The sequence below is a fragment of the Cynara cardunculus genome (genome assembly GCF_001531365.2).
Source record: "Cynara cardunculus var. scolymus isolate 2C chromosome LG 12, CcrdV1, whole genome shotgun sequence".
In the NCBI taxonomy this organism is placed as follows: Eukaryota; Viridiplantae; Streptophyta; class Magnoliopsida; order Asterales; family Asteraceae; genus Cynara; species Cynara cardunculus.
Window position 1 is genome coordinate 15,382,112 of NC_037539.1, and position 10,098 is coordinate 15,392,209.

The 10,098-nt window shown below is 37.1% G+C and overlaps 1 long non-coding RNA gene across 1 annotated transcript; it reads right to left on the bottom strand.

Annotated features, from left to right (window-relative positions):
* Nucleotides 1-4,237: 4,237 nt before the first annotated feature.
* LOC112522405 lies at nt 4,238-5,967 on the bottom strand. Its single transcript, XR_003070180.1, has 2 exons — nt 5,570-5,967; nt 4,238-5,357 (listed from the first exon to the last, which is right to left on the bottom strand). It is a non-coding gene; the product is annotated as an uncharacterized LOC112522405 (long non-coding RNA).
* Between the last annotated feature and the right edge of the window lie 4,131 nt (nt 5,968-10,098).

Sequence of the window (10,098 nt, forward strand, 5' to 3'; positions counted from 1 at the left end):
CCGCGATGATCTTCTCTTTTGACAATGTAGATCAGAAACAATAACAAACTCCAGAGATAATCTTCAGTAAAGTGTTGTAAAATGGATCTTCACATTAAACATCTCTCAGTCCTTTTAGCATCAGAATAATCTTTATAATTATCTCTAGTCGCACTTCTTTTGAGTCTTTTGCCAATTTCGAAGTTACTCCCCCCTTGATCTTTACATCAAATTCTCCTTATAATGATCGGAATTGGACATTTCATTCATTATTACATACTCCCCCTTATGATGAAATGAGAATCATGAAATCATACACAAGAATGAATGAAATTTCCCGCAAAAGCCGTCAATTCATGAAAATGTAAGTAGATCTTTTCAAATCCACTTATTTAATCTTTTCAGATTAAGGGAATGGGAAGATAACAACCAATTTCAACGAATGAAATTGTTTTCAATCTTATAAAAGATTGGCCTATGAGTATAACAAATATACTCAGTACAACGGATGTACTGTATATATGAGACTTTTTGAGGCTCATCTCACCAGGACTTCCATTCAATCATCGATAGCTTAAAAATAGCATATATATGAATGTTTTGGCAAAATAACATATAAAATGCAATCTGTGTAGTGTAGAAAGATAAAGCAACGAATGCTTTTGTTTAGGCTCAAAAAGATAAACCGTGTGTACTACACAAATTTATCAAACTCAATTAGTGATCAAAAAGACTTGAAGGGGGGACATATATCCTTCTGATTCAATATCAACTTTCTCCGAATGAGAAATTGATAGATGATGAGTTGTGTGCCCCAAGTGTTATTGAAACACTTATCTGTTGAGAGATAAATGAGTAGATGGTGGGGTTGTGACAAGAATTGGCCTAGGCTTTGCCTTTTTCAATATTAGTCTCGAAAGAATTGAGAACTAATAGATTGTGTGGTATGCCCGGATTATATAAGTTTGGAATAGGATTTTCGTATATTCTTTTAATCCTGACACAACTCTTGTCAATTCTTTTAGCTCACAACAACTACCCCTCTCTTTTTCATTTTAATCTCAGCACACAAACCCTTTTGTATTTAAAGCTCACTCAGATATGGTTGTCCTCATGGGTAGGTTTGTCGGTTCTGACATTCCATTGAGGTATTTCTGATAAGCACTCAGTCCCTCCTAAAATTACATGTTATGCTCAGATGATCACAATGATTGATCAAAAAAATATTATTGCAGATAAGCACAATGATCAGACAAATTTTGATCAAGAAATTTGGCTTTTAAGTACAAACAATGAAAGAGTTATGCGACAACGATCAGATTATTCAGTATATATGAGAGAAATGAATGAAGATCTGTAAGTATAAGTTTACAGATTCTGATATTAAAAAAATTATCGAATGTATATCAATCAATGTAAAAAAATATCAGAAAACAAATTTGAATACAAACGAGCGTATTATCACCAAAAATGATTTTTTTATAAGAGACGTGATAATAACAGTTTGAAGAATAGCTGAAACAGGTATTGGAGTTATGTACGATGAGAAATTACACAAATAAAATCTCAGGAAATACCTGTTCATAAAATGTACTCGTTTCCAAAAATTTATTCACTTCCAGAAAACATTTATTTAAAACTTCTAGAGACTCCCCCTATAATGTAGATTATAGAAATGTTTCAGTAAAGCACAAAAATTAAAAAAGGAAACATTTTAAGCACGGGTTCTAAATTGAGTGTTTAGAAACCACACTCGGTAAAGCACGGGTCCTGAATTGAAATGTTCAGAAGCCTCGTTTGGAATAAATTACAACTCCCCCTGCATTGGTGTATCACTGAAATGATATTCTGATCAGCACAAAATTGACACACCTGTTAAACCAGATTAAGTAGATTTTGGTACCCAAACGAACTTGGGTCCTATTTTGTTAGTATCGGGTTGGGGTACACTGTAATTTCCAAACCATCTATTTCTATTTGATGTATTCTTTTTAGCACTTTGAACAGGATGATCAAGAATAAAATATGATCCGTACCAGTAATTTTGATCATGCATGTTTTTACCTTTCGAACTGTTCTGATATATGTTGTATGTACTCCATCTGTTATATATCTTCTTGTTCACAAAATCTGTTGATTTACATGTGGAGCACATAATCCTTTTCTTGCTAAGATTTATCAAATCAGAATTGGATCTCACAAAACAAGGAATATTATTAGTAGCAACAGGAGTACGAGTTGAAACAGATTCAGATTTACTAACCCAAATGCTTTTAACTTTAGAAGAATAATTGGATGATCCAATGACATACCCTTGATAATACTGATTAGAAGAACGAGAATAGTTCTTAGAAACAATAGATTTAGGGCTGCTAGAATAACTGTTCGATTTGAGACAGTCATAAAAGCTAGTTTTACACTGTGATGGAGAACCAATTAAGTTGTGTGCACACGAAAAGTCTTTGACTTTTTGTAAAAGCTAGTCTCTTTCAGTAGTAACTAAATCAAATTTAATTTTAAGTTCAGTTCTCATCTTCATCTCAGTTTCAATGTCTGTCTTTAGATTAGACAATTTGCTTGTAGCGTCCAGGAGTTTTCCTTCTAACTCCTTCTGAAGCATTTCAAACTTTCTCTTCTGATTTATCAAATCTCGTTTTTCTTCATCTGAGCTGCTCTTGTCATTCTCCGAAGCGATGTCAAGCCACTTTTTCTTATTTGCAAGCTCTTTAGCAATTGTTGTATACTTCTTTGAAGTATTTCTTTTTTCAAGGGCAAATTGCTTCTTCTCTTCGTCTAAAGCCTTCTGCTTTAGATCAATGCTTTCAGATAATTTCTGTAATTAACTCTGACAGTCTTCGGAGATGTCTTTCTTTTCTTTATCATTCTTGGCTCGATCCAAGATGATCAGCCGCTCAAAATCCGAGATCTGCTTTAACAGCATTTTAGCATTCAGCTCAAGAGAGTTTATCTTATTCTCATAAGATATACGTTCAGCTCCAAACCGTTTCTCGAAATCAATAAATCTTTTCTTTTTTTTCTCCAATTCCTTTCTCTCTGCATTTAAAACCTTCTCAATTTCTAAACCTTTATTCCTCTCCAAAAAATCAACTTTCAGTTCAGATCTATGCAGTTTAGCTGTTAATTCTTCGATCTGTTTCTTCAAATTAACTGTCTTTTGTGGATTAGAACCAGTTTTCATCAGATCACTCGGCTTTTCTTGCAAAACTCTCTTTTCTTCTTTCTCTCTCTCTCATGATAGTCAGTCAGACGAATTGTCCATGATATATTCTTATTAAGCTCAAAATTTAGTTTATCGTATTTTTCTTTAAGCTCTCTGTAATCTCTCTCGTAAAAAGCTGCCATTTCAGAAAAAAAAAAAATAAGATTGATCAATTACAGGATCTAATGCGATGAAATCAGTAAAAGAAATCAGGAACAGTTTAGCTCAAAAAGAAAAACAGAAACACACTAAAACTGATGAGAAATTAGAAAAACGACGAAAAACTGTCTAAAATCAGTAAAAACAGTTAAAACTATTAAAAACAGTTAAAACTGATAAGAAACAGTTTAGACGACGTAAAACAGTTCAAAAATTTCTCAAACAGTTAACACATACCAAAAACATATAAAAAATGATCCAAAATTAAAAACAAAAAAAATAAACCAAACAAAAATAAGTCCTCGAAGAAACAAACCCAATACAACTGTTCAAAACCAAATCAACAGAAACCTTTATAATTACAGATCAGACAAAATACAACACAATATAGCTTCACTATTATGAACTCTCTTCACTGTAAGCTTAGACTTATCAAATTTGCCTATATAAAGAACTTCCTGCAACTTGATCACTCCACAACAGGTTTACCAATCATCAATCAGCTGTGATGCAACACCATCAACAAACAGTCCTAAAACAAAGACAGCAGTAACAAGCATCCAAATACAACGAGCCAGCAGACAAGTGTAAAATGCAGCAACAATAGAAAAAGATAGTACCAAAAACACAAAAACTGCTGCCAATCAGACCATTACAGCACAACCACCATATAAAATTCAAGATGATACCATCTGAAGTGTGTCAAAGACAGGATGAGACTATGCACGAAGATGTAAAACTTGTGTGACTTAACACCTAATCAGACTAAACTATGTTCTGTCAACACAAAATCAGAGTGTATAATTCAAATGCATTCCAACCAATGAAGCTACCTGCCACCTAGCTCCTCATCACAAATAACCCAAGATTAACAATTACTACAGCAAACTGCTTCTGTCAAGAAACTAAAATCAAACAATAATCCAACACTAATCTGTCCAAAACAACCAAGTCAAATTCAATTTACAGATTTTGCAATCAAGATGAATTCAAACAGAAAGTCAAATTGTATCCAGGTGAAGATGTCCGTGAATCAAGTTTAGGTTGAGAGATGATTGAAAACGGACAAAGAGGTTATCGAGAAAACACAGCTGCTGTCTAATGTCCACCAGATGACTGTCTTGAATCCGAACAAAAGTATCTTCCAATCTTGTATAATGAAAGAACTTACTGATAACATGCAGCTTTCAAACAAATGAACTCAAAGAAACTTAGATGATCGTTAGCAAAACAGTTATGATAGCTTGTTTATATGAAAACAGTTAGAAGATACCAAGCTGATAAACAGGCTGTTTTTGCTATTCAATGAGACTGTTGGAGCTGAACATATTGCTCCAGATTTAAGAGTCAGTCCTGGGAATCCTGCTCTACAAATGAAATCCAATCACAGCACCTGCTTGATCTTGATTAAACCGGATGCAAGGTCTGTGCAATAAACCACAAATACGTGGAGAAATAGCACCAACCTGAGAAAGACTTACTTTCTTCTCTGATTCTTGAGCTTTAACCTCCAAGACCACTTGAGCAATGTAGAAGAATTTGGACAGATCGACAAGCACTATTATGCGATTTCGATCAAAATAGATGAAATTGAAGCTGGAAATCTGAGATTGAAAGCAAAAACGAACAGAATAGCAATTCTAGAACCTCTTGCAATCTCTCATGAAGCCAAATTCAGAACCAGAAGGAGATAAATGAACGATGAACAGCAGAGAGACGTTGCTGCGTATAGGCATTCCTCAACAGCCATCCACGAATATACTTCTGAATCAAAATGGCAGCAGCAGCTTCTTGTTTTGCAGCATATATAATTCTAGCAAGCTTGGAAAGAAACTACAGCAGCTCACTTGAATGTAAAATCCTTGCGAGCAATAAACGTTCGAAGTCGAAGCTGGATGTACTTCGCAGCAGAATCCAAGACCCCAGCACGTTGAGAGTCCAGTACACCAATCTGACCAGCCCTAAGGAAAACTTTGGTCTTCCCTAATCTGATTAATAACTGAACTTGAACTTAGGTCAAAAACAGTCGACCCTTTGTGCGATTTAGAGAAAATAGATCAATCCAATAGAGCGATTCTTGCTAAGTCTTAAATTTCTCAACCTTTGTCCGATTATCTGAGCGATTTAGCTAGAATCGAGAGAAAATTAACCAAGTCCTAAATCGATTACAAATACAGGTGATGAACAAAACTGATTGAGCGATTTACACACCTGATTGAGCGAATTACACACCCTGCGTGCGATTTAGCTTAAATCGGTCACAACAGAAGCTAAAGTCGGTCACTAGTCCGCTCAAACGTTGTGCGAATTCGGCCAGAATCAGCTCAATAGGTGTATGATTTAGACTTCGAAAAATCAGATAAAAGTTGAGCCGATAAACTAATCCGATCAAAACTCCGATCAAGCTTTGTGCGAGCAATTCTCTAGTCCGTTCATGCCACAAGCGATGAAGTCTCTAGTCCGCTCAAGAACCCTCAACCGATTTATCAATATCCTCTCAAGAACCCTCAAGCGCCCTGTCTGATTTAGAAGATGGATGAAACTGTTAGGTGATTTAGGCGATGAAGATGAATCTGCGATGTTTTCTGATTTTAAAAGATAGATGGGCTGTTTTATGAAAATATTGGGCCAACAACCGGTTGGACTTTGAGAGAGAAACACAAAAGCAGAAAAAATTTGAACTAAAAAATCAAATCTGGAATTTTAAAAAAAATTAAGAACACGAAAATTTTTAAAAATACAAATTTCAAACAAAACTTGAAATCAGATGATCAAAACACAAAACTTTGTGTTTAACAAAGATTCACAACACAATTTCGAGCAGATTGATCATTGTTTTAACACGAAAACACAAAAATTTAAAAAAATTGGATCAAACTTAAAAAAAAATTGAAGAACATTAAAAGAACTCCAGAAACTTTTCTTCAAAAAATGAAGATTTCTTCTTCTGATTTCTTGCAAATCCTGCTCTGATACCAATTGTGAGTCCCTGATAAGATCAATCTTCATAAAACTTGTAAGAATCCATAGCAGATCTGAATATGAACATTAAGAACTTCATAGAGAGAGTTGAGAGAGAAAGTCAATGCTCTAGACTTGGTCAAACTTCACTATACGTAAATGAATCTTACAATAAGCATCCTTACTTGATTACAAAGACTAACACCATATTATAAGGTCAAACAACTAGTCAAATGTCAAAGTCAAAACATCTATAAGAAAAGTCAAACACGATGACTTTATACAATTATAGACAAAATTAACTTTCAAGACGAATACAATTTAATACTGAATTTCATTCCTAACACATCTACCCCAACCGCCTTAGTGACCCAAATCACTGAAGGTGTGAATATCAGTGCTGCCACCGCTGAACACCCACGTCTCTTCTCAACCATTTTCTCTTCTCTTCCTTCCTTGGTCTTCATACGTGTTGACGATGTATCAACGACCGTCCTCCCTGATACTGAAACACACACCACTAGACTTGAGGTTGCTCCTCTCGATGCTCCTTAGCATACAGATGTCCATCCTCTTGAGGATATCTTTGCTCACGCCAGTGACAATCCTTTGGATGTCATTGATGGCCCCTTAGGTATTTCATCTTTCTACCCTTTCATTTCTACTAACCCTGAGCTTCTTGATGCTCACCCTTCCTCTGTTGCAGGTCCTTCTTCTATGCCTCAGCCAGATGTTGAAGAAGAGGAGGAAGAGGACGGGGAAGAGAAGGAAGAAGAAGGGGAAGATGACGTTATCGATGATGACAAGGATTATGACATGGCGTCAGATGTCAAACTCCTTCTCCCTGTCGTTGATCCCGTTTACTGCAAGATGGCTGAAATTCACCAAGAGATGTCCCGCAAGGCTGAACTTGAAGTGGACCTCTCAGCTCTCAAAGCAGACGTTCAAGAAGTACATAGTCATCCCTTGACTCTCCAGGAAGCTGTTCGAGCCAACATTGAAGCCATTGTTGTTCTCTCCAACAGGGCTGATGATGCACAGGCTCTCTCCCTTCAGCAGACGGAACTTCTTCAACATATCCTGGATGTTGTCCGTCAACCAGCTCCAGTGATCCCGCCTTCCTTTTCTGCTGATGATCGCACTCAGCTTAATGAGACGCGTGAGGCAACAACAACTCTAGCCTCTACTTTGTTAAGGCTAGAGGAGATGATGGTTCTCCAGCATCAGAGCGTGCACGAACTTTTTGGCTTGTACTCTCAAGTCTTAGCCAGAGAGGGGGAGATGAGGTCCAACGCTGCTGGACCATCTGATGCTGCTCCAACTCCTGTTGTTGCTCCAGCATTACCTGCAGCTGAAGCTCCTAGAGCTGAAGCTGTTGCTGCTCCTGTAATCACGACCACCAAAGCTGTTTCAGCTGAGGCGGTTGATGCCATCCCAAAGGATGATGATCTTCCCATCACCTCTGCTGCTGGTGATGATGATGATGAAGACAAAGATGATGATGATGATGATGATGATGATGATGATGAACCTACTATCCCAGACCCCGGAAGTGATCTAGATGGTGATGATGACGACGATGTGAAACAATTCCACTGATGGCCAGGAACGAAAAAAGATGCATCAAGACATGTTTGAGCAGTGTATGACTTGCCTGCAGGTGAAGATAGAGCATAAGCGACCCTTTGGTAAGTTGCAATCGTTAGAAATTCTTGTTTGGAAATGGGATCACATTACTATGAATTTCATAACCAAGCTACCTAGAACACCGAAAGGCTTTGATGTTATATGGGTTGTTGTGGATCAATTATCCAAGTCTGTTAATTTCTTACCGATGAAAGAATCATATTCTATGGATCGACTAGCGAAGCTATATATTGATGAAGTGGTAACACGTCATGGTGTTCCATTGTCGATTATTTTTTATCGAGACAATCGATTCACGTCTATGTTTTGGAAGAGTTCCCAAAGAGAAATGAGTTCACAGATAAAGTTGAGTATGACTTATCATCCACAGACCATAACAAAGTGAACGAACGATCCAAACGCTCGAAGATATGTTACGGGCATGTGTTATTGATTTTGGAGGATCGTGTGATAGCCATTTGCCTTTGATTGAGTTTGCCTACAACAACAGTTATCATTCGAATATTTAGGCGGCACCTTTTGAAGTGTTGTACGGGCGAAGTGTCGAACACCGTTGTGTTGGAACGAAGTGGGCGAGAAACAATTGGCTGGACCTGATATAGTTAAGTTGACGGCATATAAGATTAATTAGATTAGTGAACGAATGAAAGTAGCCAGGATCGGCAAAAAAGTTACGCTGATAAGCATCGTAAGCCGATTGAGTTTTAAATTGGTGATAAGGTGATGTTGAAAGTATCACCTTAGAAAGGAGTTGTCTGTTTTGGAAATAGAAGTTAGTTGAGTCCAAGGTACATTGGATCTTAATCTATCATTGAACGAGTCAGAGAAGTGGCATGCAAACTAGAACTTCCTATGGAGTTCAGTGGTATTCATAACACTTTTCATGTATCAAATCTAATGAAGTGTCTAGCGAACCCAGAAGAAGTTGTGCCATACCAGAAATTAAAATTGATGAAAAGTTGTGTTTTGAAGAGACTCCTGAAGCCATTGCTGACTTCAAAGTAAAATTTTTGAGAAATAAAGAGATTAGACTAGTGAAAGTAAAGTGGCTATATCATAAGGGGCCAGAAGCCACCTGGGAACCCGAGTCTGAGATGAGAGTAAAGTATCATCATTTATTTACCTAGAGGAATTGTGGGACGGAAGAAGGAGAGGATATTGTAATGTTCAGTTTTAAATTTATTGATCGGGTTTCGAAATAAATAGCGATGGAAAGTTCAGGGGTAAAATCTTATAGTTGATAGAATATGAGGGACCAAAGATAAAATTTAGGTCACTTCCTTGTGATTTTAAATTATAGGTCCAATAGTTGTATTGGATTTTGATTTTTGGTAAGGCCTTCATATTGGGGTGGGGTGGGGCAAACCCATGCTCGCACATCATTTCCTTTAAATATGCATATATAGCTTGGTTTGGTAAATCTTTAGGGGGAGCATCTTTGTGTGAGTTTTAAGAGGAAGTTTGAAAAACTTATACGTCATGTTTTCACGTAGAACTGGATAGAGGTTCGGTGAGATTTGTTTGATATCGGATGAGGTGAGTTTTTACAAAGCTTTGGTAAAATACGTGTTATTACGCTACACATGATTTATTTTGATACATGAAATTATCTCACGTATTTGGATTCAGACTAACATGTCGAGGCATTAAAATAGTGGCGGGCATCCATGATAGTTGCGGGATAACTGCGATAGGTGGCAAGGCATCCGCGATATGTTAGGTCGGTTGATATTCTTCACCGTCCAACACTCTATCCAATGGGACATGGTCATCGCCAAAAGCTTGTACGCTTAAGCTTTTATCTTTCATGCCTTGGGCGGATAGAGTGTTCATCGCCCAAGCCTTGTCCGGTTAGACCCTTCATAGCTCAGGCCTCGGGCGGATAGAGTGCTCATCGCCCAAGCCTAGTCTGATGAAGGAGTTAATCGTCCAACTTTATCCGATGAAGAAACCCTACGACTCAATTTGGGTAATATATTTTCCAATTGTTTTGACTCAAGGAAATCTATTGGTTCAATTTTATAACTGTTTACCAGAATCTCGGTTTAAACTCAAGGGAAATCACTCACTAGATCTTTTGGTCTAACCCTCAATTGTTTTCAAAATATTTTTGTAGGTCGGCTCAGGTTGGA